At 49.5% G+C, this 27276-nt stretch overlaps 1 protein-coding gene across 3 annotated transcripts in view; it reads left to right on the top strand.

Annotated features, from left to right (window-relative positions):
- Positions 1–6342: 6342 nt before the first annotated feature.
- Positions 6343–27276, top strand: part of FBXO34 (F-box protein 34) — a 49118-nt gene continuing 28184 nt past the window's right edge. For 2 of the 3 annotated variants that reach the window (XM_069856812.1, XM_069856813.1), the window contains exons 1-2: positions 6343–6438; positions 23723–23801. The gene's annotated coding sequence lies outside the window, so the exon portion shown is untranslated. Of the gene's footprint in view, positions 6439–23722; positions 23802–25127; positions 25271–27276 lie in introns of those variants that run through there. The other variant, XM_069856815.1, reaches the window with a different exon arrangement.

The following is a 27276-nucleotide window of genomic DNA, read 5'->3' as shown; positions in this document are numbered from 1 at the left end:
CAGAGCCCCTCCCCAGCTTTCCTGGAGCCCCTTTCAGTGCTAGAAGCTGCTCTAAGGTCTCCCCAGAGCCTTCTCTTCTCCAGGCTGAACAACCCCAGCTCTCTCAGCCTGGCCTTGTGCAAGGAGATGCTGCAGCCCTCGGATCATCTCCGTGTCTGCCTCTGGGCCCGTTCCAACAGTTCCATATCCTTTTTACATTTAGGATTCCAGGACTGAACACGGGACTCCAGGTGGGGTCTTCTTGACGCTTCTATGGAGTCAATGAAAATCTCGCCCTCCTGCTGGATTTAATTGATAACCTCTTAATCAAGTGTCATGCAGCAAAAACATTACAGCTCATTGACTGTTTTTACCACTTCTGCTTATGCTTTTTGTCTGAAGTGTTTGCTGGTTTGAACCAGAGTAGAAGGGGAGAATCCCCTCTGTTGCCCTGCTGGTCACACCTCCTCCTGCGTCTGCATCTTCTGGTGCACCACAAACCTCACCGCAGGAGAGCCTGTTCTGCCTTTCATTATAAACTATAACCTGTAAAATTAAAAGGTTAGAAGCGTCAATGAAGAGACCAGCCGCTTGGTGTCACTGCACAAACGGCATTTGGTGGCACTGCCCTGCAATCCCAAACTCAAACAGTGGCTGAGTGGAGAATGGATTGAGAGACCACGGAGATGGTTTGAGGGTTGGAGCATCTCTTTTGTGAGGACAGGTTGAGGTTGTTCAACCTGGAGGAGAGAAGGCTCCAGGGAGACCTTGTAGTGGCCTTCTAGTACTGAAAGGGGCTCCAGCAAAGGTGGGAAGGAGCTCTTGATCAGGGAGTCCAGGGACCGGGGTCAGAACAAGAGGGACTGGTTTTAAGCTGAAAGAGGGGAGGTTGAGAGGAGATTTTAGGAAGAAATGTTTTGCTGTGAGGGTGGGGAGGCCCTGGCCCAGGCTGCCCAGAGAACTGGTGGCTGCCCCATCCCTGGAGGGGTTCAAGGCCAGGTTGGATGGGGCTTGGAGCCCCTGATCCAGTGGGAGGTGTCCCTGCCCAGGGCAAGGTGATTGGAACTAGATTAGTTTCAAGATCCCTTCCAGCCCAACCCATTCCCTGATTTTGTAAATGTGATTACTGTGGATGAAGACAGTAATAAGCGGACTAAGGACCGTTTGGTCAGAGCACAGAGCTGTTCCTCACAGCAGCAATCCATCCTGAATCATTGGGAAGTGGCTGGGTGCATCACCAACTGTGGCAATCACAGAAATGTCACCTTGTGGTTCCATGGATGGACTGCAGGGTGATATAAGAAGGATTTCTAGTCTTAGAACATCGGCAGTGATTCTAAAATCATTGATTTACTATAAGATAACAAAGGCGAGTATGGAGGTTATTGACTGCTGCCAGGTTCCCCAAGTGGTATGAAAGTGGTCCAATTAAACAACAGGATTTCAGGTTTGTAGGCTCTGCCCACAGAGTCTAATCCAATACAGTCCTCGGTGTTTGCTAATTTTTGGTATTCCCTTGTTTCTTTTCCCCAAATCACTGGAATTTCAGAGCATTCAGCCATTTTACCTTGTGATTCCAGGACCTAGTCCAACGATGTGAGCTTTGCTGAACCACAAGTTTTAGGGAAAAGATGAGTTTAGGAGTGTTTTCTAATCAAAAATCACTTTTCCTCACTGCATACCTTCTTCTGAAGGATTCCTTCATGCTGAAACAATACCAGTGTGCTCCTCGGAGCACCTAGACCAGTGCTAATTCCTGGGCATGGGTGTTAATGCTGAATTTCAGAAGCAGGGCTGCGCTACAGCCAAGGCTTTGATCTCTCTAGCTCAAATGACAACTTCAGCGATAACACATTTCACAGCAGGATGGTAAACTGAGTACCTGACTCCCTGACTCGGGTCCTTGGGGGAGCTCAGACTCTGCCATGTGCTTCACTGGCTGTTACCTGAGCCAGCCAGGTGAAAGCTGGAATGGGTTTCCTTAACATGCTAAAGTAATACCTTCCACTCATGATATCTAGGTCTCTGCAAGAGTCTTAGTGGATTTGAATACTGCTATGGTTTTAAAGTATATCGACATCACTTTAAGGTAAAACCCAGTATATTTATAAATTTTTTTTAGCTGAATTCCTGATTGCAACTGATTATGTTGTATAAAAGGAATAAACACAATAATGGTCCTCAGCACCGGAGGTGCACAGATCTGTTAGAGTGGCTTCAGAGGAGGCTATGAAGATGATCCAAGGGCTGGAGCACCTTCCATACATGGACAGGCTGAGAGAATTGGGGTTGTTCAGCCTGGAGAAGAGAAGGCTCCGGAGAGACCTTAGAGGAGCTTCCAGTGCCGAGAGGGGCTCCAGGAAAGCTGAGGATCAGGGAGTGCAGGGATAGGATGAGGGGGAATGATTTTAATCTGAAAGAGGGGAGATTGAGATGAGATTTTTGAAAGAAATTCTTCACCATGAAGGTGGGGAGGCCCTGGCGCAGGTTGCCCAGAGCAGTGGTGGCTGCCCCGTCCCTGGAGAGGTTCAAGGCCAGGTTGGATGGGGCTTGGAGCCCCTGATCCAGTGGGAGGTGTCCCTGACCATGGCAGGGGGTGGGACTGGATGGGCTCTGAGGTCTCTTCTAACACAAACTGTTCCACCATTCTCCTAAGGGTAATTCTTCCCACCCTCGCATAAATGCACCTTACTGAAGAGCAATACGGAGTATGTACAGAAAATTGTCAGCAAATATAGCCCTGACATAAAGAACAATTTCTGAACATATATTTGGTGAAAGTCCAGGCAATTGGAGTTACAAAGCTGTAGCCCAGAGTGACGCATACTTGACGCTTCTATGGAGTCAATGAAAATCTCGCCCTCCTGCTGGATTTAATTGATAACCTCTTAATCAAGTGTCATGCAGCAAAAACATTACAGCTCATTGACTGTTTTTACCACTTCTGCTTATGCTTTTTGTCTGAAGTGTTTGCTGGTTTGAACCAGAAGAAATTCTAGGAACAGAAAATAGATGCTAAATTTCTGTTGTACAACAGTGAGGGGACACAGTTACGCCTTCTGCTGCACTTTCTTTTCTGTTCTCTGAGTTTAATCTTGAATAGTAGCATGTTTTTAGCACGAACGTGAGAGAGACTTCCACCAGTCCGTAATGCCTGTGGCCTGGGAGAAGAGCATGGTCTGTGCAGGTAGGAGAGAAGGACATTCAGGTTCTCACCTGGATTTTCCAACCCTTACCATTCTGTGATTCTATAAGCTTGGAGAGCATCTTCCCTTTCCTGAGCACTTGCTCTACCACGCAGCTTCGCACATGCAACAAATGACATCAAAAGCAGCCCCTGCAGCTTTAAAAAGGAATTTGAAACCCTGCTCTGTTCCTTCGAAGAGCGCTTATAGACTCTTAAACCCCATATGGGTGGGCCTGGGACCGGAGCTGATGGGAACACACTTGTCTGAGGTTTCCTGCAGCCAGGTCTGTGCTCCTCGGGAGATTCCACTCGCCCTTGGGAGGTGTCTGACACTCTCCAAGCTATAAATAGAAAGTCGAGGTACCCGACTCTGGGTGTGATATTGCACCCTGGCAGCCCGATACTCAATAGCCAGGTGGTGTAGCTCATTTCTGAGCTCCCAGCTTTCACTGGAGCTGGTCTAAAATGCAAACTAGCAATCCTATAAGGCAAAGGACAGCTGGAAACAAAGCCTGAGTAGCTTTTATCTCAGCATATCTTTACATCCTCTGTTCTTTACGGTGCGTTTGCACTGAATACTCCCTGCTGTTAGTGTTTTCAGTCACAAACCCATTTCTGGAATCCTCAGCATAATAAGGATATGCAGCTGTGGGAATGGGAAGGATGATCGGAGGGCTGGAGAACCTCCCATATCAGGACAGGCAGAGAGAGTTGGGGTTGTTCGGCCTGGAGAAGACAAAGCTGCGAGGAGACCTTATAGTGACTTCCAGTACCTGAAGGGGATACAGGAAAGCTGGAGGGGGGCTTTTTATAAAGGCATGGAGTGATAGGACAAGGGGGGAATGGCTTTAAATCGGAGATGGGCAGATTTAGGCTGGACATAAGGAGGAACTCACTGCAGGGGGGGTTGGAGTAAATGACTTTCATGGTCCCTTCCAATCCAGACCATTCTATGATTCTATGATCTACGCTTCTGTCTTGTATGGAAGCTGGATGCGACTGCTCGAGTGAAGTGTTTCAAGGCTAAAACAAGCAGAAAGGCAATAATGAACACCCTAGTTTACAGAGTACAATTACACAAAGCTTTGAAGAATATGACTGCTAATTCAGATGGAAACAATAAAAGTGCTATAACGATTCGGTTAATCCTGAGTCTTAAACTTCTCTCAGGTCTCCGATAAGATAGGACTGGTTTTCTTTATCTATTGTTTTTTTAATCTTCAGGGCTACAGAAATGCAAAAGTGCCAGATGGCCATGTAAGTTAAACAATGTGCAAAATCTTTCTTATATTATCATTAACAGCCCTGAGGGGGGTGGAGGGAGAAAGGTTATTTAATCATTAGAAGTCACTTAGCGGCAAACAGCACTTAGTTGTCCTTATCAACTTCCAACAAAAGATTGGGTCTGTACTTTTACAGGGCCTTTTTTAATATGACAGGGCACGTATTTCATGGTTTGGATTGGAAGGGACCTCAAAGGCGATCCAGTTCCAGTCCTCCTGCCTTGAAGCCTTCTCTTCTCCAGGCTGAAAAACCCCAACTCTCTCAGCCTGTTCTCATAGCAGAGGTGCTCCAGCCCTTGCACCACCTTTGTGGCCTGCTCTGGACCCATTCCGACAGTTCCATGTCCATCTTAGGTTGGAGAATCCAACATTTACACGCTGGATAAGTGGGTCACAGGCTGGAGAAGTGGGCCTGGGAGAACCTCATGAGGTTCAACAAGGCCAAGTACAAGGTCCTGCGCCTGAGTTGGGGCAATCCCTGATTTCAATGCAGGCTGGGGGATGATGTGATTGAGAGCAGCCCTGAGGAGAGAGACTTGGGGTGCTGGGGGGTGAGAATCATAGAATAACCAGGTTGGAAGAGACCCACCGGATCATTGAGTCCAACCATTCCTATCAAACACTAAACCATGTCCCTCAGCACCTCGTCCACCCGTGCCTTAAACCCCTCCAGGGAAGGTGACTCAACCCCCTCCCTGGGCAGCCTCTGCCAGGCACCAATGACCCTTTCTGTGAAGAATTTTTTCCTAATGTCCAGCCTAAATCTCCCCTGGTGGAGCTTGAGGCCATTCCCTCTCGTCCTGTCCCCTGTCCCTTGGGAGAAGAGCCCAGCTCCCTCCTCTCCACAACCTGCTTTCAGGGAGTTGTAGAGAGCAATAAGGTCTCCCCTCAGCCTCCTCTTCTCCAGGCTAAACAACCCCAGCTCTCTCAGCCGCTCCTCATAAGACTTGTTCTCCAGCTCCTTCACCAGCTTCGTTGCTCTTCTTGACATGAGCCGGCAACATGTGCTCACAGCTGAGAAACCAACGGTGTCCTGGGCTGCATCCAAAGCAGCGTGGGCAACAGGACGAGGAGGGGGATGCTGCCCCTCTGCTCTGCTCCAGTGAGACCCCACCTGGAAGATTGTGTCCAGTTCTGGAATTCCCAACAGAAGAAGGAGATGGAGCTGTTAGAACAGGTCCAGAGGAGGCTACAAGGATGATCCGAGGGCTGGAGCACCTCCATACAAGGACAGGCTGAGAGAGTTGGGCTTGTTCAGCCTGGAGAAGAGAAGGCTCTGAGGAGACCTTATAGCGACCTCCCAGCCAGGAGGCCACGCCCCCTCCGCTTGGCCACGCCTCCTCCGCTGGAGCCCCGCCCCACACCTCCTGGGCCTCCTCGGTCTCATCTCATTGGTCCCCCCCACTTAGGCCACGCCCCTCCACGCAGAGACCACGCCCCTTCCCTAACGAGCCATTATCCCTCACTGGCCCCGCCCCTTCGAGGCCACACCCCTGCTGCCCCATCCCCATTGGCCCCGCCCACAGACCACGCCCCCTCTACCGAGGCTGTTCCTACTCCTCATTGGCCACGTGTCTCCCTAAGCCCCGCCCCTCAAGACCCCATCCCGCCCTCCTTCCTTCTCATTGGCCCTGCCTCCCGTAGGCCCCGCCCAATAGCCCCGCCTATAGACCAGTCCCTCCCATCTCATTGGCCACACCAATCCATAGGCCCCGCCCCCGAGCTTGCACTCCTCCCATCTGATTGGCCGCTCCTCTCCCGTGGCCCCGCCCCTCATTCAGCACCACCCATCCGATTGGCCACTCCCCTCCCCTGACCCCGCCTCTCATCCAGTCCCTCCCACCTCATTGGCCCCGCCTGCCCGTGGCCCCGCCCCCCGCCGCCGCGGCCGCGCGCAGGGATCTGGTCGCGCTGGGGCCGCGCGCCGCTCGCCACCGGGTCGCCGCGTCCTTCTCTCCTCCTCCTCTTCCTCCTCCTTCTTCGCTCCGGGTAGGCTCCTCTCGGGACTACACGGGGCCCTGGGCGGGAGGGGGGCCGCGGGCCGGGCCGGGTGGGGGGGCGGCGAGCAGGCCCCGCGCTCCCGCCGACCATGGCGGCTCCGCGGCCGCGGGGCTCTCGCCGCCCCCCGGGGCCGTTTCCTCCGTTCTCTCTGCCTCACACGGCCTCCCCGCGGCTCGGACAGCTCGGGGCGGCCACCCACCCCCGCGTGGACCCAGCCTGCGCCCCGAAACCTGCTCCTCGCGCCCCAAAACCTGCTCCCCGCACCCCAGAGCCTCTTGTTAGAGCCCAAAAGCTGCTCCCCGCACCCCAAAACCTCTTGTTAGAGCCCAAAACCTGCTCCCCGCACCCCAAAACCACTTCTTGGAACCGAAAACCTGCTCTCCGCGCGCCAAAAGCTCTTCTTAGACCCCAAAACCTGCTCCCCGCACACCAAAACCTGCTCCCCGCACACCAAAACCTCTTGTTAGACCCCAAAAGCTGCTTCCCGCACCCCAAAACCACTTCTTGGACCCGAAAACCTGCTCCCCGCACACCAAAACCTCTTGTTAGACCCCAAACCCTCTTGTTAGACCCCAAAACATGCTCCCCGCACCCCAAAACCTCTTCTTAGACCCCAAAACCCGTTCCCTGCACCCCAAAACCTCTTAGACCCCAAAAGCTGCTCCCTGCACCCCAAAAGCTCTTCTTAGACCCCAAAGCCTGCTTTCTGCACCCCAAGATCCCTCTCTCTGCACCCCAAAAGATTTTCCCAGATCCCCAAACCTCTCTCCCCGCACTCCAAAACCTTTTCTCAGATCCCAAAAGCTGCTCCCTGCCCCCCAAGACCTGCTTCACAGGTCCCCAAACCCCTTCATGCACCCCAAAACCTTTCCCCAGATCTCAAACCCTGCTCCTCACACTCCAAAACCTCTCCTCAAATCCCAGCCCCTGCCTGCTTCTCCGCACCTCAAAACCTTTCCCCAGATCCCACCCCCTCTCTCCCTGCACCCCAAAACCTTCCCAGAACCCAAAGCCCATCCCTACACCCCAAAACCTCTCCTCGCACCCCAACCTCCTCCTGTATCCCATCTCCCCCTCTCAAGAACACACCAACCCGCCCTCCTCAGACCACAGAGCACTCTTAAAAGCTCTCCCTGCACCCTAAAAGCTCTCCCTGCACCATAAAACCCCAGCCTAGATCGTGCAGCATGAAAACCACCCGTCCCTGCACTCCAAAACACCCTCTTCAGACCACAGAGTGCTCCAAAACCTCTCCACGTCCCACAGAACCTTTGCCTGCACCCCAGCCCCCTTCTCTACCCTGCCTCCCCCTCTCAAGAGTACACCAAAATGCTCTCCCCAGACCATGGAGCACCACAAAACCCCTTCCCCAGACCACAGAGCACCCCAAAACCCCTCCTCACACCCCGAAACCTCTCCCTACACCCCAAAGCCCCCTCCCCAGATCCACAGGCGCAGGGTACAGTTCCACTTTCTGCGTGTCGCTGCAACTCCTGGGTCTGTGGGCAGCCGTTTTCCTTAAAAACCAACAAAACCTGGCGTGTTTCTCTCCAGATTTTGATCCCCTGAGTGCTGTTACTTCCTGATTGTGTTTTTCCCTCACTTCACACATCCCTTTGTCCTTCAGAGTGGGGGAACAGAAACGACAACCCCAAATAAGCTTTAATCAGCATTAGATATGGGAGATTAACACTTCTGATTACGTGGGGGGGATGGTGTAAGAACCTCAGGAAAGGTTAAAAGTACAATTATGGTGTAAAAGTACAATTAGGAGGAAGTGGTTTCTTCTCAAAATTGCCTCCTCCTCTGAGGCCTTACTCGAAACAGTGATCGTAGGGTTTAATTTCCTCGCTAAACTGAGGTTGCTGACTTGTGCCGTGTCGGAAAGAATCTCCGCGTATCAGCTGGAGGAGCGGGTCCGACACTTGTCCTGCCAGGTGCTTCGTGCAACGCCCAGCAGCAGCGTGCGTCCCTGCTTTGCTTTGGAATAACCAGCTCGGACGGGGCCGTGGAGCCCAGCCCCGGCTGTAAAACCCGCCTGTGAAGCCGTGTTCTTCCCCAGAGCGGTTAACCCTGCCAGAACGCTCCGTGTGCAGGTTTGGTAGCTTTGAGGTATCCAGGCTGGCGTTGAACTGGCTAACGTGTGGCGCAGGCTCCAGTTGGGAGTTGTAATAAGCGTTTGGGTTGCACTTGGTGTGCTCGCGGCTGAGAGGTTTTACATAAAGGAGGTTGTAGCGAGGTGGGTGTTGGTCTCTTCTCCCAAGTGACAGGGGATAGGACGAGAGGAAATGGCCTCAGGTTGCGCCAGAGCGGGTTCAGACTGGACATCAGGAAAAATTTCTTCTCTGAAAGACTTCTCAGGCCCTGGCAGAGGCTGCCCAGGGGAGTGGTGGAGTCCACGTCCAGGCAGACGAGGTGCTCAGGGATCTGGTTTAGTAGCAGACAGGTATGGTTGGACTCGATGATCTCAAAGGTCTTTTCCAACCAAGTGATTCTATAATTGCTGTTATAACCATCTGCTGCCCCTTGGGAGGAGCCTGAAACATAAGCACAGAGACAGGCACTTGGTTTGGAAGTCTGAAGTCTAAACCCGTCGATGCCGGTAGCTTTTTAAGGTCGTCGCTGCTTAATGTGGTGACAGCACAACGCCCGGCTGCAAAAATGATCCTGTTCGGAGCTGCTTTTGAGCCTTTGGACACACGACATCCTGCTGACGCTTGAGCTGTTTCTTCTTCAGTGCCCAGAAGAATTCTGAACGTGACTCCAGTTGCACCAGCATCGCAGGTTTTTTTTTTTTTTTCTTTTGCCCTTGATATCTTAACTGGAAGCTTTCTCCAGTGTTTTGATTCCTTTTTAATAAATAGCTAATCCCTTGCTGCAGGGGATGGGAGTGTTTTGAATGCGGCGATTTTGGGTCCTGAGGGAAGGGGGAAGGGAGCAGGGGAGCGCCTGGTGTTGCTTTCCAGCAGCCACTCGCCTTCCCCGGCCCCGAGTGAAAGAGCCTTATTGACTCGTTGAGCAGGTAACGTGCCCGATTCTCCTCTTACACGCTAAACCCATAAATTTGCTGTGGCGCAGAGCCTTGGAGGGGAAAGAAATGGAATGTCAGGGAGCCTGGGCTTCATCACCACCAGCCTGGTAACAAAGGCGGTGTCTGTTAATTGCTCTTATCCAAATTGCCTCTTCATATGACACCGTTCCTTTTTAATAGGTGTGAAAAGTGGTGGGATTTGGTTTAATACCAGCATCTTAAAATCATCTTGCACGGTCTCTATGACTAAGTTGTCTCTTTCATATTTAATTGGAGAAGGAGCAGAGGTTCAGGAGGGAGCTGCGTGCGTTTCGCTGTCACTAAATGCTCTTTAAAACCTCTCAGTTCAGATAAGGATCACGAGGAAGCGCGAGTGACTTGTCAAGTGCTAAACTGCAATTAATTTTCTTACAGGCGTATAAAATGTCTTTCTGTGTCCCTTAAAATGGGAAGCTCTGCTTGTAGCTCGTGTTGGTGAGTGTTCTGCCAGCCTGTTTCCTTCAGCACAGGAAGGAAATGGATCTGTTAGGGAGTCCAGAGGAGGCCGTGAAGATGATCCGAAGGTTGAGCACCTCCAATATGAGGACAGGCTGAGAGAGTTGGGATTGTTCAGCCTGGAGAAGAGAAAGCTCCAGGGAGACCTTAGAGCAGCTTCCAGTGCTGAAAAGGGACTCCAGGAAAGCTGAGGAGGCACTCTTGATCACAGAGTGCAGGGAAAGGATGAGGAGGAATGATTTTAAGCTGAAAGAGGGGAGATTGAGGTGAGATCTTAGGAAGAAATGTTTACTGTGCGAGCGGTGAGGCCCTGGCGCAGGTTGCCCAGAGCAGGGGTGGCTGCCCCATCCCTAGAGGTGTTCAAGGCCAGGTTGGATGGGGCTTGGAGCAACCTAATCCAGTGGGAGGTGTCCCTGCCCAGGGCAGGGGTTTTGGAACTGGATGGGCTTTAAAGTCCCTTCCATCCCAAATCATTCTATGATCCTGTATTAGTAGCGAGAGTGTGTTTATAGAGACCTGCCTGGAGTTTCTGTGACAGGAAGGGCTGTGGTTTGGGGTCTAGAGGTGCCAAGATCGATTTCTGGTGCTGTGAAGCTGAACGCTGTGTAGTAGACACACAACACCACCACAGTTCTTACTGTCCCTGAGGTTCCAGGTGCCAACACGTTAATCGTGATGTGTTATTTTCAGTTCCCGCTGCCCTGTAGCTTAAGGAAACAAGCAATGTGATATAAACCTCATATGCCAGTTGCTCTGTTACTGACAGATACAATGTATTTCAGTGTTCCCATTGCTTCTTTTCATCCCCTTCTCCATCAGAGAAGGTGGTTTTGATACCTGGTTCAGAGAAGACAACAGCTTTTCTTGTACCCAGTAGCTGAGTCTGTAAGGAAAACATGGGGCTGGTCCGAAGCTGATGATTAAAGTTAGCATAGCTCTTGTTGATTATTTGGTCATTGGATGTGTTACTGGGTGTTCCTATCCCTACATTTTTGCTTCTGAAGGGGATCTTAGTTTAGTTTAGTTGCTGGTTGGAGACCAGCTTCCCGGTTTTGGAAGCTCGGCAGCATGGACGGCACAGGAATGCTGCTTTGGTACAGTCTTTATGTACTGTGTTTCACTCTTTTTTCTAAGCTATTCTGATTCTATTAACTTATTAATGTTGGAATCCATTGAAGTCAGCATGACAGACTTTATTGTGTTTATTATGTCCTTTTTTAATGTCCAATTATGAATTGGGGGAATTGCCCATAGTACACGTTCTGGGGGTAGTTACGTGATTTGTATTTGGAATTTGTGGTTTTAGTTGTTAAGTTTGTGTTTATTCCTCACATAACCTTGCTTTTTTGTCTTGTTGTGGAAGGGGAATATCTGCTGTGTCACTTGCCGGTCCTGCTGTTGCAATCTCATGCCTGGAGTGTAACTGGAGATCGTAGAATCACGGAACGGTTTGGGTCGGAAGGGACCTTAAAGCCCATCTAGTTTTACACCCTGCCATGAGCAGGGACACCTCCCACTGGATCAGGGGCTCCAAGCCCCATCCAACCTGGCCTTGGACACCTCCAGGGATGGGGCAGCCACGACTCTTCTAGTGCCTCACCACCTCGTGTTTGTCGCACGGTGGTTGGCTTTGATCTGGCTGCTTTGAGGATCATACGCAGAGAAATCATGGCGAGACTGTCTTTGGTATGGGGTGAGCTTGATCAAAGCTGGGTTGGATGAGGCTATGAGCAACCTGATTGAGTGGAAGAGGTACCTGCTCATGGCAGGAGGGTTGGAACTGGATGATCTTTAAGGTCCCTTCCAACCCAAACCATTCCGTGATTTTATGACGTGCATTGTCGGCGCTCACGTGGGCAGCCAGTGCACGCTGAAAGCCGCATCGTTGCAGTGGGCAGGGGAGGCAGAAGGATTGAATACAGCTCAAGTTTGCTAAAAGGGGTTGCAGCTGCACCTCCTGTTGCAGTACGGATGTAACAGGAACGTTTACATGGATCACCTTCCTACACATCCGAGGTTCGGCTCCCTCTTCCCTAGGCAGCTGCTGCTTAATTCTGCTCGGAGGGGAGGAATGCGCTATGGAGGGACCATGGCTGTTAAGAAAATGTCAGCTCTTAAATAAATAAATAAATACATTACCCAGAAATGGCTGACTGCTATCTCAGGGTGCAGAAACCGGTGCCGTTTTCCATGTGATTAAAACATACCCTGCTTTAGAAGCTGCTGTGCCTGTAGTTCGCTGCAAAGTAATGGCATTTAGGTAGCACGGAGGCTGAATTTCTGCCAGGTGAGATCTTGCTGTCCTAACGTGCCATTCCGTCCGGTGCTGGGAAGCCGATATCCAACATTCTCCTGCCTCCCAGCAAAACAACGAGCGATTAAAAATTCAGCAGATGTTGTGGTTCACTTAACTACTTGTTCTTGCATCATTCAGGTCATATCACACAATTAATGTCGCTAATGTTCAATTTAGCTTTTTTTTTTTTCGTCTAAGAATGGAAATTATCTGAACTGCCATGGGATTTACGGAACTGTTTTTGGCAGGAACTGGGCTATGCGAAGTAAATTATTCAGAACTGTTTTCATCCTTCCCCTAACTTGGAGAATCTCCTTTTGATTTCTCAAATATTATTTGTTCGTGCCAGACAGGGCTTTCGTTTCTGCAGCTTTTCTCGCTTAAAAAATCCAAGTGTTTTCTTTTGATTGCTTTGAGATAAATGAGACTCCCTGGTTGTGGAGAGGGGGGGTAAAAAAAGAAGCACGATAGGTATAAGTGCTTGCTTTCTTACTTAAACTCAGTATTTCGTTTGGCTGTGGAAGTGTTTTTGTATGAGAGTTCTTGGGCAGGTTTTCTGCTGCTTTCAGTACATCTACTTCTAATTTGCAGGATTTTGGTTAGTAGCATTCAATCCAGTGGGTCACTTACTTGACTTTTAAATTAAACTCCACTTTCCCCTCCCCATCTTCCTTTAATTATGTAGTTTTTGGGTTCTTTTTTGAGCCCACGGGATCTGGAAACCTTTTCTAGGCTACCTGGAGCTATAAAGCAATGCTTGTGTAGCAAGACTTGTTCCTTGTTTTCCTGTCCTTTGCTTCCATTCTGTTTAGAAGCTGATGCCCGTAGGCATGAGAACCACCCTGCCCGCTCTCTTCATGTTGAGTGTGGTAGCTGTGGTTTTAGTTGATTCTGTACCTTCTCAGGGTTTGTTTGTCTACTGATGCTCACGCTAGGAAATAGAATGCTCCTCTGTTGGGTGCCTGGGTGAAATAATAGAATAATTAAGGTTGAAAAAGACCTCTAAGATCATCCAACCAGTCCAACAGTCAGCCTAACCCCACTGTGCCTACTAAGCCATGTCCCCAAGTCCCGCGGCCACACGTTTTTTGAACACCTCCTGGAACAGTGACTCCCCCGCCTCCCCAGGCAGCCTCTGCCAGTGCTTCCCCACTCTTTCAGTAAAGAAACCTTTCCTAATATCCAATCTAAACCTCCCCTGGTGCAACTTGAGGCCATTTCCTCTTGTCCTATCCCCTGGTACTTGGGAGAAGAGGCCAGCACCCGCCTCACCACAACCTCTTTTCACAGAGTTGTAGAGAGCAATGAGGTCAATACGTGCGTTGACTTTACATCTTTATGCATTGTGCTGCTATAAGCACAATAGAAATAGCAAGGTTAAGTCAGGGAACAACTGAGGAGCTGCTGGGTCTTTCAGTGTCTTTGAGAGGATCTTGCTGTACTGGGGCAGCTTGTGGCTTGCGTGCTTAGGGAAACTAAATTCAGAATGTGGAACGCAGGCAGAGTATTTTGGTCAAGGGCAGGTGTGAGGTTCAGCTGTTGCTCAGTGCTTCGGGGAGCTTGACATGCAGTACTTAGGAGGAGGCTGTGCGTTTTTAAACACAGAATCATAGAATGGTTTGGGTTGGAAGGGCGCTTAAAGCCCATCCAGTTCCACCCCTGCCCTGGGCAGGGACACCTCCCACTGGATCAGGGGCTCCAAGCCCCATCCAACCTGGCCTTGAACCCCTCCAGGAATGGGGCAGCCACCCCTGCTCTGGGCAGCCTGTTTAATCTACATCTTCCCCCTTCCAATTTAAAGCTATTCCCTTTCATCCTATCATTCCATGCCCTTGTAAAACGTCTCTCCTGAGCTTTCTTGTAGGCTCCCTTCAGGTACTCGAAGGCTGCTCTAAGGTCTCCCTGGAGCTTTCTCTTCTCCAGGCTGAACAACCCCGACACGAAGGGACAAATCAGTGATAGCAGTGGAAAAGTTGGCTTTGTGTGTTGTGGTGTATGATACGCGATAGGTGCTGGATACGCTTGTAAACCAGGCTTTGGAGAAGTAATGAGCAGGAACTGGAGGCTTTGTGCGCGTTGTCTGAACTTGCAGTTTGGATGACTTTTTATGTTCTGTCGATTAGCACATCAAGAAGATGTATTTTTAGTCAAGGCAGACATTTTTCATTGGAAAAACCTGTTTGGACTATTAACACTAACGGACTTGCAGAGGACTTGTTTCAGCTGAATCGGTGGCAGATAAAATGAAATATCAAATATGCAAACCCTCCCCCAGCTTCCTCAGTGTCCTGCTTAGAGTGATGGAAAAGAAGGATTCCGATTGGGTTTTGCATATTCCTGGTACCACATACGCGTGTATCCAATGTGCCGCCCTTGCGGAATTGGTATTCAGGATAGAATGTTTCATCTCCGATTGCAAAAAATATCTTTGCACATAGCTAATTCCATCTGCTGGAAAAATAAAGAGCGAGGCTAACTTCATCGCTTATTTGGGACCTGCTTTTTGCTGCACTAATTACTATGTATGAACTCGGGAAATTTACATAATTTTTTGGCAAACTGAAGCGTCACCATTTAATTCAGGATTTTTTTTAAACTTTAAACATCCTTAGCAACTCCTAAGCTACTTCTGGCTCATTTTGCGGCCTTGGTGTTGTACAAGCTTTGATTTTAAAAGCTTCAGTAATGTTTTTTTTTTTCCCCTTGCAGTGACCTTATGTGTCTATAACAGCAACTCGCTGCCATTTCCAGTGACTTTCAACCTCCAAAATTCCTTCTGTCACTCCAAGAAGTGTTGGAATTAAATTCTCATAAAACAGATGTTAAAACGGTAAAATTAGGAGCTGGGTTTCAGTTGCTCGTCTGCAAGGTGAGAGGAGTGCTTGAAGTATTTCAGGTGTAGACGATTCTTACGAAGTAACCCTGGGGAAAGTGGGGCATGTCAAGTCTGGTCCTTATTCTGCTAAAAGCCAGTCTCATGATGTGAATTTTTAGGCTCCAAAAAGCTTAGATGTAAAATTCGTCATTGCAGAAAGCTGCTGAGTGTTCTCACCTACGATAAGACTGGGTTTGACACATTTTCAGCTTCTCAAGGTGCCTGGCAGTGCCTTTTCCACTCGGTTTGCTTTTGTTCTTGTGACCTCCTGCTTTTGCTGGTTTTGCTGGTTGGCAGGCAGGGAAGGTGTATAATCTGTAATACTAAAAAGGCTGGGATTTTACAGTAAAAAATGCTGTCTGGTTTATCGGAATGCTGTTATTTACTGGCTGATTTTCTTTTGCATCATAGACTGGTTTGGGTTGGAAGGGACCTTAAAGCCCAGCCAGTCCCACCCCTGCCATGGGCAGGGACACCTCCCACTGGACCAGGGGCTCCAAGCCCCATCCAACCTGGCCTTGAACCCCTCCAGGGATGGGGCAGCCACCCCTGCTCTGGGCAACCTGGGCCAGGGCCTCCCCACCCTCATTGCGAAGATTTTCTTCCTAACGTCTAATCTAAACCTTCCCCCTTCCAATCTAAAGCCATTCTCCCTCGTCCTGTCACTCCAGGCCCTTATAAAAGCTCCCTCCCCAGCTTTCCTGTAGGCCTCCTAATGCAGTAGATTGGATTACCTTAAAATCTGAATTTCTGCATTACGGTTTTAGCCTGCTTTCTCCCTTAGTATCAACTCCCTATTTGGCCATGTACAATGGGAGTCCTGACTCTATTTGTCCCTCTTTCCTTCTCCCTCTTATTCCATCGATCGCTTCCGGATGCAGTTTCTTCCTTGAGATGGATGGGCTTGTACTGCTGGGCTCTTTAATTCCTTTCTACCTGGCAGAAAGCCAAGCATAAAATCTTGTTCATAAGTCACTCTGGAGATTTCTTTGTACGCGCTATTATTTCCTTCGCATGCTAACATCACTGAGGTTTTTTTTTTTTTCATCCCCAAGTCTAGACCAGGCATAATTACATTCGTGTGGATGCATAAGCTTGAGTGTTGCTGCCCTGCAGCCCAGCAGACAATTTGAAGTCCTTGGGCAGCTTACGACCACAATTCCTTGTAGCATCAAAGGCAGCAGCTATCCCTCTGCATCCAGGTAGCTGAAAACATTTTCTGCTGTGTCTAAACTTCAAAGGCCAGCACGTGGCTTGTGCTTGTGGTTTGACTTTTCTGCAATACTGGAGGCTGTGTTCTAAAAAAGAGTGTGGACACTAGGTTCAAACAGCACTTGCTGTAGGTGGAGTGTTGGTAGCTCGTGCCAAACAGGGATTGGTGTTCTCTGGCTCACGTGTGTCCAGAGGCACACCGCTTCCCTTTTGATTCATAAAGCTCTTAGTTGAGGTCTTTGCTCTCAACTTTGCCTCACCTGTGTCTTTATTGCAAAGCAAAGAGATCCTTCCCACCATGAAGCCTCCCCTCTGGTGCTGGAACCACAGTCTTTGTGTATAGAATCATGGGATGGTTTGGGCTGGAAGGGACCTCAAAGCCTATCCAATCCCACCCCTGCCATGGGCAGGGACACCTCCCACTGGATCAGGGGCTCCAAGCCCCATCCAGCCTGGCCTTGAACCCCTCCAGGGATGGGGCAGCCACCCCTGCTCTGGGTATCCTGGCCCAGGGCCTCCTCACCCTCACGGGAAAACATTTCTTCCTAAGGCCTCATTTCAGTTGCCCCTCGTTTGGCTTAAAACTGCCCCTCACCTCATCCTATCCCTGCACTCCCTGATCAAGAGGCCCTTCCAGCTTTCCTGGAGCCCCTTTCAGCACTGGAAGCCGCTCTAACATCTCCCTGGAGCCTTCTCTTCTCCAGACTGAACGACCGCAACTCTCTCAGCCTGGCCTCCCAGTATTTATCTTTTCATCCCTTTTGTGCTTTCCCCCATCCTGACTCTGGAGGTTGAGAAGCTCCCTGTAAACACGTAGAGCTGCCCCTTCTCCCTGTGCTAGGCTGCTCCTGGTTGGCATAGCTGCCTGTCACTGTGCTTCCAATTTTCTTGTTCATTTGCCTTCCTGACTGTGTCCATGTCCTGGGGAGACGTGTTTGTGCCGCAAGCGTCCCGCTGCCAGGCAGTCGGGGTGTGCAAGGTACGGTGGTAGCTTGAAACAAACATCAGGGAGTGGAGAAATGAGCTCTTAAACAGACTTCAAAGAAAGCCTTCAAGGAAAAATGGGTTTCAAGACCTTGGTTTAATTCTCAGGGTGCCAGAACTTGCCATCAAGTGTAGGACGGGCTGTTGGTTTCACTTGTTTTTAGATTTAATTTCCCTTCTCAAGCACGATGCTGCTCTATCACTGTTCTTTTAATGGAGTAACTTTATCTTAGCACACAGACAAACGAAGCGATGCAGAGAGCGCTTGTTTATGCGTCTGAAATCGAAGTGAATCTGCTACCACTTCTGAAATTCAGGCTGTGGGAGGATTACTCATGGCAGTGGATCCATGTGTGAAGAAAAAATCCTCGTGTTTCACTTAGAGTGCTTATGGTTTTTTTAGATGCGATAGGGCTGCAGATGTACCCGTATTAAAATGTGTAATAACTTGCTTCGAATTGGTCTTGCAGCAGGAGCAGTTGGAGATGTGGCTTTGGTACATGTTACTGGGAATCCTCTTTTTGTGCCACTTTACAGGGAGCTCAGAGCCCTATGAGTCGCACTCCTTCCTCTGCTGGAGGTTTCCACTGACCTTGGGCTAAACCGGTTTTCCTAAGGACTGCTTTCTTGGGCTCTCACAGCTAGTGGCATTGTTAAAACTGTGTCAGCTCTGGGTAAGTTGTAGGATAAATAGGAGTAGTTTACCTAACTTTGGAGCAAACATCTCAGCATTCTGCTTGCTCTTCCCACCTTTAAAGGTTCCCCCCCCCTACTTTTTCCTGTTTTAGTTCTATAGGGGTAGCCAGCAAGGAAAGGGTTGTGTGTGAACACGACTTCATCCCTGGCCTGACTGAATCCAAAGACGTGAACGCACCAGTGTGTCCTCCGAGGGTGGCCCGTGACTTGAGGAAAACACTTCTAAGAGGTTGGGAAGGACTTCACTTGGAAAAAAGTCAAAGATCTTAATCTGAGTGTAAAATTGTTGTATCCGTAGTGGAGCAAGTTCAGGGATGTTGCTGGTTGCAGCAATATTGGTTGTTAAGGGTGGTTTTTTAATTCTGGGATTCCCCCAGCCCTCCTCCTTTCTGTGTCTTCCTTATGTTAGTTGTGGGTATGGAATCATAGAATGGTTTGGTTTGGAGGGGACCCTAAAGATCATCCAGTTCCAACCCCCCTGCAATGGGCGGGGACACCTCCCACTAGAAGAAGCTGCCTCACAACCATGAAGCACAGCTCTGAGAGGAGGTGGTGTGCAAATTGCTCAGGTAAAATGAGACAGAGTTCTCAGGCTGGTGTCGGTAAAGCTGGACGGAGTGTCAGTAAGCATGTCTTCAGTTCAAAGGATCAGTAAAGTTGGAATAGACTTTTAAGATGATCCAGTTCAACTGTCAGTCCAACACCACTGTGCCTACTAAACCATGTCCTGAAGTGTCACATCTACACATTTTTTGAACACCTCCAGACATTAGGAAAAAAATCTTTACAGAAAGGGTCATTGGGCACTGGAACAGGCTGCCCAGGGAGGTGGTTGAGTCACCTTCCCTGGAGGGGTTTAAGGCACGGGTGGATGAGGTGCTGAGGGATATGGTTTAGTGTTTGATAGGAATGGTTGGACTCGATGATCCGGTGGGTCTCTTCCAACCTGGTTATTCTGTGATTCTGCGATTCTGTGAATGGAGACTGTGCAACTTCCCTGGGCAGCCTCTGCCAGGGCTTCACCACTCTTTCATTTTTCCTAATATCCAATCTAAAACCTCCCCTGGTGCAACATGAGGCCGTTCCCTCTCGTCCCATCTCTTGTTATTGGGAGAAGAAAACAGCGCCCACCTCACCACAACCTCCTTTCCAGGAGCTGTAGAGAGTGATGAGGTCTCCTCTCAGCCTCCTCTTCTCCAGGCTCGACAGCTCCAGGTTGCTCAGGTGCTCCTCTTAAGACTTGTTCTCCAGCCCCTCAGTTCAATATATTCCCTTTGTAGTGTTGTACCAAGGAGGGTTAGAGATAGATGCTATAACTGGATGCTCGGAGAAACAGCAGTGCCCTTTTTCTCCTTGGAAAAGCAGTCTGCTTTCACTGGAACAGCTAAATGCAGGCATGCTCAGCTTAACATATGCATGTGTGGGTACCTGAGAAATCGTTCCATTAAGTAAACCAGCAACTTTCTTCTGGGGAGCTGCAGGGAATATTGCAGGGCCCAGCCAGGCTTGGTAGCAGCTTGAGAGCAACAGCCCAGCTTTGCTTTGTTGAGCTTGTTCAGCCTGGAGAAGAGAAGGTGCCAGGGAGACCCTAAAACAGCTTCCAGTTCTGAAAGGGGCTCTAGGAAAGCTGGGGGGCTCTTGGTCAGGGAGGGCAGGGAGAGGATGAGAGGAATGGTTTGAAGCTGAAAGAGGGGAGATCAAGATGTGATCTCAGGAAGAAATGTTTTGCTGTGAGGGTGGGGAGGCCCTGGCCCAGGTTGCCCAGAGCAGGGGTGGCTGCCCCATCCCTGGAGGGGTTCAAGGCCAGGTTGGATGGGGCTTGGAGCCCCTGATCCAGTGGGAGGTGTCCCTGCCCATGGCAGGGGGTGGAACTGGATGATCTTTAAGCTCCCTTCCAATCCAAACCATTCTATGATTCTATTTTAAGGGGTGAGTGTTGGAGGGAGAGGTGATAACGTCTGTGCTGGCTCTTCCCTTTTTCGAGGAGGAGATGGGACTAATTGCATACCTCCCAACTGCAGTTACCTGGTTACTGGATAATGACTGGAGCAGCCCTGCAATCTGCTGTGATAGCAGATAAGTGCTGTGGCTTGCAGTGCTTTAATCTAAACAAAACTTAAGTGCTTTTTCCTTTTTCCCTGGAGTGAAACTGTAATTTCATTATGTGAATGTTAGCCAGGAGAAAGTTGGGTTTTGCAGCTGTCACATTGCTTCTCTGGGCATGGTAGGGAGTGTGTCCACAGTGCATGGGGCAAAAATAGCCTAGAATACTGCATTCTCCTACCTTGCAGCTTCAGCTGCAGGCTCTCCAAGGAGTTTGGCAGGTAAAGATCCTTTTAGCTTTGACATTCCATGTCTCATGTCATGTTGATCATGTAGAGCGACTCAGTATGGATCCAGCTCCAAGCATTTAGATACAAACCACAGAGTGTTCAGGTTGTATTCGCTTTCAATAATGACACACGTTAATTAGTTTCTCTGCATTAGGTCCTGAATAGTCAAGTGAAACAGCCTGAGCACACCTCCCCTCCACTACTACATCTGCTGCATCTCAACACGAGTCCCCGTGGTGAGAGTGTTCACATTGAGGGCTCAGCAGCAGAAATGTATAGTTTGGGTTCCCCAGAAATGGCCATGTATGGAACCCATCTGATGCCTGGAGGAGAAGGACCTGGGGGTGTTGGTTGGCAGTGCCTGAACATGGGCCAGCAGTGGCCCAGGTGGCCAAGAAGGCCAGTGGCATCTTGGCTTGGATCAGAAACGGCGTGACCAGCAGGAGCAGGGAAGGGATTGTGCCCCTGGAGTCAGCATCGGTGAGGCCACACCTCAGTTCCTGGGTGCTCAGGGATCTGGTTCAGTAGTGGACAGGTACGGTTGGACTCGATGATCTCAAATGTCTTTTCAAACCAAATGATTCTATGATTCTATGAACTGCGAATTATTGGGCAGAGCTTTGGAGAGAATTTTTGTCTTTGAAAAAAATGCATTTGTGCATCGGGTTGCATCCTGATAAAATTCCTTCTTGGAATGGATGTTGATCATGGTGATGATTTTGAGTTACTGGCTTGAGGCCATGAGAGGAGCACTGACAACTGCCAGGATTTTGTGTAGCGTAGTACGGAACAAAGCTTAAACTCCCACCAGGCTGACTTTTTCTGGAGTACCATGGAACTGTTGAATCTGCTCTATTCCTAAAAAGACCGCTGACTCTGCAGTCTGAGCCACATACAGTTCTTTGTCTCTGCTTTTGACTTGAATGGAAAAGGAAGTTTTCTTCTCATTAAAGGCAACTCGACTGCTCCGAAGGGGATCTGCTCTTGCAGGACTGCCTGGGCTCTGGGTAGAGTGCCATAAGCACAGCAACTCAAATCAGGGTGATGGGAGGGTGGTGACCCACTAAGAGAGATACTTGTTGACAGGTAAGATGTCTTGGGAAAGGAAAATAACATTTTTAACATTGGTAGTTTTTGTAAGTTTGGACTTGCTTGTGTTAGGTGTAACTTGGCCCACAGAATTGATCATGTAGATTGACTCTGTATGAATCCAACCATAGTGTTAAGTTTTGTAACCCTCAGTACAAGGAGATTGAGATGCCTGGAGCTTGTCCAGAGGAGAGCAGTGAAACTGGTGGAGGATCTGGAACACAGAGGATATTGGGAGTGGCTGAGGACCTGGAGTTGTTTATGCTGGAGAAGGAGGAGGTTAAGGGGAGACCTCATTGCTTTCTACAGCTCCCTGAAAGGAGGTTGTAGTGAGGTGGGTGCTGGTCTCTTCTCCCAAGTAGCTAGTGACAGGAAACGGCAGCAAGTTGCACCGGGGATGTTTAGGTGGGATATTAGGACAAGTTTCCTTACTGCAAGAATGATGAAACACTGGCAGAGGCTGCCCAGGGCAGTGGTGGAGTCTCCATCCCTGGAGGGGTTCAAAAAACATGTTGATGTGGCCCTTGAGGATGTGGTTAAGCAGTCATGATGGTGTTGGGCTGACAGTTGGACTTGTTGATCTTGGAAGTCTTCTCCAACCTTAATGATTCTGTGATTAAGATCTTGGAATAACTTAACGTGAAGCAATGGTGAGTTTCCAAGAACTAAAGAGCATGAGGCCCCCTTAGCTGGGTCATGCATTTATAGAGTAGGTTTCAGAGAGAATGGCCCAAGACTGCTTTGCAGACTGGCCTGTGCCTGGCACTGGAGTGGATCCAAGCTCTGATAAGAACGAGATGGTTTTTTTTTAACGAGACAAACTGCATCATCATCTTTTTTCACGGAGGCACTTGGACAGGTTGCTCTGAGAAGTCGTGGCTGGAGGTGTTCAAGGCCAGGTTGGATGAGGCTTTGAGCAGTCTGATCCAGTGGGAGGTGTCCCTGCCAGTGGCAGGGGTTTGGGACTGGATGGACTTTAAGGTCCCTTCCAACTCAACCCATTCTGTGATTCTATGAACCTGTTGGGTGTTTAAGGGCAGAGGGTGGGGCAAAGCCTGGATCCTTTGGTGATCGAGAGATGTTACTCTGGCACATGGAACTTATCACTCAGATGTCCTCATGCTGAGAGCAGTGTGCCTCTTGCCCATCTCTTCTTCCCTTTATCATTTGCAAATTGTATTTAAAAGCAGAGGGATGTAATGTTTGTTTTCTCTGCAGTTGTGGTCTCTGGGAGCAATTAGCCGTTGTGACGTTTGGCACCAGAGCTGCTGACGGTGGCTGATTGCGCAAGCCGGTATTGCTAAAGCGAGCAGGCAGCGAGTGAAGGTGTTTAGAAACAGCAGTCGTTCAGAAACTGGTATAATTCATGTCTGAATCAAGCTCAGACTCAGGCTCCAACAGGTTGAGGAATTTATTTATACACCACCACTGGGGCGTGTGGCCTTGCGGAGACAAACACACACTGGTTTCCAGCCCCTAGGCTTGTGTTCGACGTTAGATAACGAGGCACGGGGTAAATACAGCCAGGGACCTGGGTGGAGGGGTTAGGAGAGGGTGAGGGTTACATCCGCGTGGAGAACATGAAGTGTTCCTTGCGCTCTGCTGTTCTTAATGGCACTCTTGAGAAATTGTGGGTGCGTCTGAGGTTGTAGAAAGGATGGAGGTCAGTTCTGCAGAAGGAAGCGTTGAGGGAATTATAGGAGACGCGTGGATTAAGGAGAGAAAGCGGAAGGAGGTGAACTGAAGCTAGTCAAGTGTACGGGGAGTAGCTGGGTTTGCACGGGGCTGAGCACACTGAAGCAGTGGTGCTCAAGGGTCTTGAGGAGTTTGGATGTTGCAGCAGTGACTGGGAAACCCTCACCCAGACCCCTAAACACGTGTGCTTGATGTGAATGGAAGAACAGGTGAAGAAAGGGGTCCAGTGTGGCTCCCAAGGGCTCTGTGACCTCTCCTCTTTGCTGTCCGTGCAGCCTGGGCACTCTCAGTACTGCATTCTGCCCTCCCACCCCAGTGGGACTTCTTCTTGTGGGAGGGCAACTCCCTTCGCCTGCAGTTGCTGGACTCTTTGGGGTGTATCTGATCAGCCAGCACTGAAGACCTGGAATTGGTGGTGCTCCATGTGTCGGTGATGCATTGATCGTTGTTCCCACATGCCCTTTGTGCTGGGCAAACTGGATCTTTGGGGTTTTAACAGCTGGTTAGTAGTTGTAACACCGTTAACGTGTAACTAATTATGTCTTTCCTTCCCTTTTGCTCTTCAGAAATGCCATCCTCCTGAGTGTGCAAGGAGCCCACAGAACTGTAATGTCTAACCCTACATGGAATAACAGCTCTTTGAAGGTACCACCCTTTTTTAACTACGTGACTTCGTTGTAGGTTGGGTTAACGATGCACTGATCTTTGCTTCAAAGTTTGAGGTTGAAGAACCATGTCCTATACAATGCCCTCTCTTTCAAAAAGGTGACAGAGCTGTCACATTCCACTCTCTGATTTCCAGAAAAGCTACGTGCAGCCCAGCACTTCATCCAGGATGCCAAGGGGCCATCCCTTTTTCTCCGCATATAAAGACTTCAGGCAGGTCTGGTGTTGCTGTAGGAACAGATGGTTGTTTCTATTCGGAGAGCTGAGCTAAGCTGTCTTCATACTTGGTGGCCATCCTTGGAAACATATTACCCTTCCTTTTAGTGATGCAGGATGGCTTGCTTGTTTGTCTTCAGCTTAATGACCTTTTGGATCATTTTTGATGAGAGGCTTCTGTCTGTATGTCATAGAATCATAGGATGGGTTGCGTTGGAAGGGACCTTAAACTCATCCAGTTCCAACCCCTGCCATGGGCAGGGACACGTCCCGCTGGATCAGAGGCTCCAAGCCCCATCCAGCCTGGCCTTGAACCCCTCCAGGGATGGGGCAGCCACCCCTGCTCTGGGCAACCTGGGCCAGGGCCTCCCCACCCTCACAGGAAAACATTTCTTCCTGAGATCTCATCTCAATCTCCCCTCTTTCAGCTTAAAAATGTTCCCCTTCATCCTATCCCTGCACTCCCTGCTCAAGAGCCCCTCCCCAGCTTTCCTGAAGCCCCTTTCAGCACTGGAAGCAGCTCTAAGTTCTCCCTGGAGCCCTCTCTTCTTCAGGCTGAACAACCCCAACTCTCCCAGCCTGTCCTCAGAGCAGAGGTGCTCCAGCCCTCATATCATCTGTGGCCTCCTCTGGACTCACTTAACAGCTCCATGTCCTTCCTGTGCTGAGGACTCCAGAACTGGACAGAGGACTCCAGGCTGGATCTCATGAGAGCAGAGTGGAGGAGGAGAATCCCCTCCCTCTCCCTGCTGGTCCCAGTGCTTGGGATGCAGCCCAGGATATGGTTGGCTTTATGAAGAATATCATGATGACGTGCTATTACACTTGACCACTTAGAATGAGAAGTCCTAGCTGTTTGTGCCGCATTAACCAGGTGTTGGCTTGCTCTGCTGCCTGATCCTGCAGTGATGCCATAACACAGAATTTTGGACTGCCCTGTACATTACCATGGCAACAAACTGATGTCACGGACTCAAGGACATGACTTCAGCTTATGATCACGCAGGGGCACGATCAGATTTATGAAGGAGAAAGCTGACTAATGCACATCTCAAAAGCAAACAAGGGGAATGCAGGTTACAGCTGACTGAGCAAGGTGCTTCAGGATGAAAATTCCCCTCTTAGGCAGAGGAGAGGCTGATCCTGTCTTTAGGACAGGAACAGTCATTGTGATGAGCTTCTCTTTACCGTGGACAAGCAGACGTCTTGCGGGCATCCTGTATCTGATCCAGGTATTCTGTTTAAGCTGGGGAAGGGTCTGGAGCACATGGGTATAGGGAGCGGCTGAGGGTCCTGGGGCTCTTGAGTCTGGAGAAGAGGAGGCTGAGGGGAGACCTCATCACTCTCTGCAGCTCTCGGAAAGGAGATTGCAGTGAAATGGGTGTTGGTCTCTTCTCCAAGTGGTGGGACGAGAGGAACTGAACATTAGGAAAAAATTTTTCATGGAAAGGGTCATTGGGCACTGGCAGAGGCTGCCCAGAGAGGGGGTTGAGTCACCTTCCCTGGAGGGGTTTAAGGGACGGGTGGACGAGGTGCTGAGGGACATGGTTTAGTGATTGATGTGAATGGTTGGACTCAATGATCCAGTGGGTCCTTTCCAACCTGGTGATTCTATGATTCTATGATTCTATGAAGTTGTGCCCAGGGGAGGTTTAGGCTGCTCAAGGCAGTGATGGAGTCTCCATCCCTGGAAGTGTTCAAAAAGCATGCAGAGGTGGCACTTCAAGACATGGTTTAGTAGTCATGGTGGTGTTGGGCTGACGATTGGACTGGGTATGATCTTAGGGGTCTTTTTCAACCTTAATGATTCTATGATCTTTGCGGTATTCTGGGATGGGGAAACTTGCTGTCTGGTTTCAGAGCTTAGGGCACTTTTTTGTTTTGATATTCAAGAACTTCTCAGTGGTCTTGTGAGCATACTGAGAATGCTTTGTCTTGCTTCGTGTTGTTCAAACAGTATAATTGGTTTTCCAAAGCTTTTATTTTATCCATAACATTGGAAGGTGAAAGGGGAACTCTGCATCTGCATTATGGTCACATTTTCCTATATCCTATTAGCAGATTCCAAGATTGTTTAATGTGATCTCCACCCATTTCATTTGGCTGCAACCTTTGCTCCCATGAAAACAAGGCTGATTGTTCTGAATTGCTGTGTGTATGTGCTTTGGCACGGCATGAAGGTACCTATAATAACACAACCATTGTCTGCAAAAAAAAGCAGTTTGCAGTAATAACTACAAATAAAAGGGTGCAGTGCTGGGGCAAGAGAGATAATGGTCGCTTTCCCACCCATTCCGTACAGCAGATTCTCAACACGGTCACCCCTCGGCATGACCGGGATGTGGGCTTCGGTGTAGGATGTGAATATTGGGAATAAGGGGCTGAAATATTTGTATGTTGTTCCAAGTTTTCTCTTTCCTGGACGCGGTTCCATTGCTCGACTCTACGGATGGGGAGGCTGAATGACTTTTGCACAATGCGGTATTTGATTTGCATGCTGTGAGCAGTTTAACAAGTGTGTGTGCTAAATGAAGCATTTCCCCCTTTCAGTTAGCAGCTGATGCGCCCTCAAAATAAAAACCCAAGTGCCTTTAGGTTGAACAGTGGGGTTTTCAGGGGTGACATTGTGCTGTGTGTTTGAGCGGTCGGCTGGCTGTGCCAAGCCTGAATTAACTTGAAATGCTGCGGGACTCAGCAAATGACCAACGAAAACTCCTTTGCGCTGAAATAATTTTTGCTCATGGTTGCACTTTTGTGCTAGAAGAGCCTCGATTCCATGGATTTGGAAGTAACGCGATTGTTTTACATGTTCAGCGTCAAAGGAATTGAGGATGTTTAACAGAAACTGGCATTTCTTACAGCAGTTGGGTTGCCTCCCAGGGCAGGAAGCTGTAGAGTGCTTTAAAAAGAGGCAGGGAAGGCGTTTAACAACCCTCCCTCTAAATCGGGATGCTTGAATTCAGTGCCTGGCCGTGAGCTGAAAAGGCTGGAAGCTCTGCAAGATGCAGCGATTCAGGCTGGGAACAAGGAGATAACGGTGATGGACTATCAAGAAGGCAGCCTGGCTAAACGGAGGCGTGGAAAGGGAAGGAAGTCTGGAGAACTTGGGAAAGGAGCAGATGTTTTTGGAGGTGGGGGGAAAACTTTGCTATCCATGTAGTTTGCTCTTGCAGCAGAGCCAGCTGAAGGAACATGATACCAAACAAAAAGGAGGCACACCCAGTGTTTAGCACGGGGA

The sequence above is a fragment of the Phaenicophaeus curvirostris genome, chromosome 5 (genome assembly GCF_032191515.1).
Source record: "Phaenicophaeus curvirostris isolate KB17595 chromosome 5, BPBGC_Pcur_1.0, whole genome shotgun sequence".
In the NCBI taxonomy this organism is placed as follows: Eukaryota; Metazoa; Chordata; class Aves; order Cuculiformes; family Cuculidae; genus Phaenicophaeus; species Phaenicophaeus curvirostris.
The sequence above is the reverse complement of the archived record's forward strand: the minus strand, read 5'-3'. Positions and strand labels throughout refer to the sequence as shown.